A 3,487-nucleotide genomic window follows, 5' to 3' on the forward strand; every position below is an offset into this window, starting at 1 on the left:
AACTTGATTAGCATGGAAGCATTTCCCATCTGCACTGAGCAGCCTTCCCGTCATCAGTTTGGGAACTAACTACTGTATAGGAAAATCATGGAGAATAATTAGAATTGGCACACACGAGCCACTCAGCACAAAGCTCTTGCCATCGACTGGGCATAATCAGTAGGTTGTAAAAACATGGTTATTGTCATCTCTGCACAAACTAGAACATACCTGTGGAAGGAGCTGACTCTGTGGTTTGATAAAAGGGTTCTGTGGAGATTTGGCCGGGAGGCGTCCAGCAAGGCAATGGCCTCCTGAAGGAGGAGCACGCACCACCGCCAGCCTTGGGACCACCACACCAGCCAGGGTCTTTGCTCAAGCAGCTTTCCCTCTCACAGCTTTGGAACCCGCATCTGGAAGAAAAAGGAGTCGCTAAAAATGAATGAAGGCTTTCCCCAGTGGCTATTCCCAGCAGTGTCCAATGTGTAGACCCCTACATACAGAGAGACCCCAATGTCTTCTCAGTTCCACTTGCTGTCGACTCCTAAGCTCATCTGGGTTGCTGTCTAGATTCACCTTGTTGACAACCCAAATATGTGGACCTGCTGAATTACTGACCTCCATTATGACAATGGTCTTCACTTCATCTGCACATTTACCATCCTCTCCCCTAGCCAGTCCTCAGAACTTTTACCATCCCAAAGTACACTGCCTTCTAAATGTGAGTTATGCCTTGTTTAATTTTTACTTCTGATTTGACTCCTAATTAAGTTTTCATTTTATTTTGCACATACTATGCATATAAACGAATATAAGGTGTACATGGATATAAAAATATAAACATATCACCCAGCAAAATAAAAGGACTTTTGCCTCAGCTTTGGAGGCCCCCTGTGATCATTCCCAATGCAAAAACTCAACCTCAGTACCAAGGATGAATATCACGTTGAATATTTTACAATTATTCTCCTGTATTCATTCTAGTCTTACTATTTCCCTAAATAATTTAGCTTGTGTATTAGAATTTTATATGAATGGTTATCATACTATATGTATGTCTTCTTCTGTGTCTTGCGTTTACATACAATGCCATGTTTGTGATTTGGCTGTGATAATGTTATCCATACAAGTAATTCATTTTCACAGCTGAGTTTTTCTTTTTCTTTTTCTTTTTTTTTTTTTTTAAGCCTACAGCACCCAGTATTCCCAAGCGGTCTCCCATCCAAGTACTAACCAGGCCCGACCCTGCTTAGCTGCCGAGATCAGATGAGATCGGGCGTTTAGTGTGGTATGGCCGTAGACAACAGCTGAGTTTTTCATTCTATGGACACATTGTATAAATATATAATGAGATACTTTTCTATTGTCCTATCATTGGACCTTTTCATGGCCTACAATTTTTGACTGTTAGAAGTAATGCTGCCACAAACATTCTTGCTCATGCAGGCTGGTGTGCTCTGGGGATATGCCAGGAAGCAAAGTTGCTGGGCTATAGCATAGTGCGTCTTCAAATTTATAAGACAATGCCAAACTGTTTCTCCACACTCTCGTAGATATTTTATACCTGTCCCAGCATTGTTTAAGAATCCTCATTGCAGCAGGGTGCAGTGGCTCACACCTGTAATCCCAGCACTTTGGGAGACCAAAGTGGGTAGATTACTTAAGGTCAGGAGTTTGTGACCAGCCTGGCCAACATGGTGAAACTCCATCGCCACTAAAGATATAAAAATCAGCTGGGCTTGGTGGCAGGTGCCTGTAATCCCAGCTACTCAGGAGGCTAAGGGAGGAGAATCCTTTGAACCAGGAAAGGAGAGGTTGCAGTGAGCCAAGAACGCACAACTGCACTCCAGCCTGGGTGACAGAATGAGACTCAGTCTCAAAAAAAAGTATCCTCATTGCTCCACCTACTCCCCAATACTTGGTTTCATTACTTTTTAATCTGTCTTGGAAAATGATATCTCATCGTTGTTTTACTTTGTGTTTTCTTGATTACTCATAAGAGTGGGCATATTTTCATGTCTTTATAGGCTGTTTTTCTGTTCTATGAAATGCCGTTTGTGTCTTTTGCTTGTTTAATCTATGTGTGGTCCTATTCTCCTGTACCGCCTTTACATGTGTATTCATTTCTCTTCTGCCATTTAAGTATTAGAGTTCTTAAAGCTCAGTCTTGGGCTCTCTTTTCTTCTTAAGCTTCTTTCTTCTCACATAATCCCGTCTACTCTCAGTTACCATCTAGTTGTACCATATGTATGCAAATTGCTTCTGATTTTATATTTCTAGACAAGATCTAATTTCTAGCTTCACATCTTAAATCCAACTATTTCTCAGTATGCTCACTTGGATGTTTCAAAGGCGTCACAATTTTAACTTCAAAACCAAAATTATTATTTTCCTCCAAATCTGATATTTTTAGTATTCCCAATCTCTAAGTGTTGCACAAGGCAGAAACCTAGAGGGCAACTTTGGTTTTCTTCTCTGTCCCATACATAATTTCTCAGAAAGGTCTATCAGGTTTATCTCTAAACCACTTAAGTCCATGTTTCTTTCCATGCCCTCTACAAAACCCTAGTCTAACCTGTGTCATCTTTCAGCTATGGCAACAGTTTTCTGCTAGCCTCCCTGAATGTATGCTGCATGTGTACTTTTAGTTCTCTACGCTAGAGTGAGTGATGTAACCATTTTAAGTGCATAGTTGATGATACGGGAAACATCAACAGCTCCCCATCTCTTAAAATAAAATCTAACATTGCTAACATGTCACTGAGGACACTGGCCATTGCCTGGCCTCTGTCTATGTTACCACCTGTGATCTCTCTTGCTCCTTGTGCTCAGCTGCACCAGAGTGGTTTCCATTCCTTGAACATCTGTGGGTTTTTTCTGCTCTCATTATTGGACAGGCTGTTCTTGGAATGATACCTACATAGTTCCATTGTGATTTACTTAGTTATCACCTAAGAATCTTAGCCCAAGCACAACTTCCTCTGAATGTCATTCCCTGATAAGTCTGTGTGTTTTATAAGCTCACCAAGAATTACAGTCATTTTGTTTGCACATCTTACATACCGGGAAATATAAACATTTACACTCCCCAGGAGTTCCATGCGGGTGGGAAAGGTATTTGGTTTTGGTCCCCATTAAACTTAAACTTGACGTAGTGCCTGGCCTATTATAATAACTTCAGAATCATTTATTAAATTAATAAAGTATACTCTCATATCATCTGGTTTTTTAAAGATTGATATATGAGGGATTTTTTTGTTGTTGTTACTGGGTGTCACAGATCTGCAATAAAGCCCACCTCTGCACATATGTGTTGTAAAATGCTTGAAATAAGATCACAGGGATCAGGGAGAGGTAGGAGGGAGTTGGTAGGCATTTTGGTGTGATTTCTAAAATAGGTCCTGGGAAAACACATGGTAAAATGAAACTTAGAGACAACTAGGCTACTCATCAAGTCACTGACACAGGAACATGGAAGGGTAGCCGCTGCATGGAGTGTCAGAGTGTT

At 40.9% G+C, this 3,487-nt stretch overlaps 1 pseudogene; it reads right to left on the minus strand.

Annotated features, from left to right (window-relative positions):
* Positions 1–1,164: 1,164 nt before the first annotated feature.
* Positions 1,165–1,281, minus strand: LOC120362325 (5S ribosomal RNA; annotated as a pseudogene).
* Positions 1,282–3,487: the final 2,206 nt, after the last annotated feature.

The sequence above is a fragment of the Saimiri boliviensis genome, chromosome 1, assembly GCF_048565385.1.
Source record: "Saimiri boliviensis isolate mSaiBol1 chromosome 1, mSaiBol1.pri, whole genome shotgun sequence".
NCBI classification, from domain to species: Eukaryota; Metazoa; Chordata; class Mammalia; order Primates; family Cebidae; genus Saimiri; species Saimiri boliviensis.